We start from the raw sequence: 1,586 nt of genomic DNA on the forward strand, positions 1-1,586 counted from the left end.
CTGGGTGGGACCACTTTCCTCTGATGATGAAACCGGGACAGAGACCCAAAGCCAATACAGCATGTTTACTTTATACAGCAAAAAACAGGAAGTTTTATTAAAAGTCAAGGCAAAGGAGATTATGTGCATTCTTGGGTGGGCCCGAGTCATAATCATTCCTGGGCTTGCCTGGATTTAAATAACAAAACCCACCCCCTGGCACCTGGGCTGAAGGTCAACTGACAATACTCCTGCCTTTTGGCAAAGCATGTTTCCAGGAAGTGGTTTTGCCCACGCCACTGGATTCAGCTGACAATAATTAAAGAAATGCCCATGTGCCTTCCCAGGTGCTCTCTACAGGGTGGGGGATGTTCATACAATTGTTACCTTCTGGGCATATTTTTTCTTTGTTTGTTTTAGCTGAGGAACAACAAACCTTGTAATTAATAGTTTGTATGATGAGCGTTGTCCCCTTGAGGCCTCAAGAAACATCCCCATATAGAGATGAGAGCACAGAGGCTTAGGGATGTCACATGTCTGCTCAAGGTCATGAGGGCAGAACTGTGAACTGTCCTGGATGACATTCTGTCTCAGCTACCTGAGACTGATCTGCTCCCGACATGGATGGAAAGGGTGTGGGAACCTTGCCCATCCCTGTGTGGGGACAGTGAACATGGTAGACATGGCCTATGAAAACCACTGACTTCAAAAAAAGACACTTTTGTTTCATCCTTTTATATCAAAGGGCATTTGAAGACTCTCATTGTGGAGATCCCAGATTCTGCAAAGGGTCAAATGCCTGCAGATTCCAGACTGGAACAATGTGATCAACAGGCAGGAATATGAGCAGAGGACTTGACGGGGAGGAAATCCATGTGGTGAGTGTAAAGTGACAGGTGACTCAGTGTCCCTGTGCAGCAATTGCCAATGAAGGAACACTGTGATTGCCTTGGACAGCCTGACAGCAGACAGGTGAAAATTTCAATGAGTGAGAAAACCCCGGGCCAGGCTGGGAGCAAGGCAGCCGCCATCATCAGAAACTGCTGTTGACACCGTCCCTGCTACAGCCCTTTGGGTTTGGAATCTGCCTGCAGCCATTACATTTAACATGTGCACGTCCTTCACCAGCAGTGGGCGTCCATGTCCAGAGGGGGGTGGTACATATTGTGATCTGAATTGTGTCCCCCCAATTCCATGACTTTGGGACCCCTAAAACTTCACAATGTGTCTGGTTTTAGTCTTTTAGCAAATAATTAAGATGAAGTGAATTCAGTGGTGTGGGTCTTAACCTAATCTGACCAGTGTCCTTAGAAGAGGAGGGGAGGACACATGGCAGTGCAGAGGGGAGTCCATGTGACACACAGAGAGAAGCCGGCCATCTACAAGAGGAGGAGCAACCCCCTCAGGAGAAACCAGCCCCGCTGACAGCACCACCTCTCACTTCTAGCCTCCGGAATTGTGAGAAAATGAATGTCTGCTGCTGATACCACCCAGTGTGGTCCTATGTTATGGCAGCCCGAGAAAGCAACCTAACACAGTCCATTCCCATACACTTCAGTGTTCCGGGCAGCACTGCTGACATGGCAGCTGAACTGCATTAGGCCCAT

This window comes from Myotis lucifugus, unplaced genomic scaffold (assembly GCF_000147115.1).
Source record: "Myotis lucifugus unplaced genomic scaffold, Myoluc2.0 scaffold_454, whole genome shotgun sequence".
NCBI lineage: Eukaryota > Metazoa > Chordata > Mammalia > Chiroptera > Vespertilionidae > Myotis > Myotis lucifugus.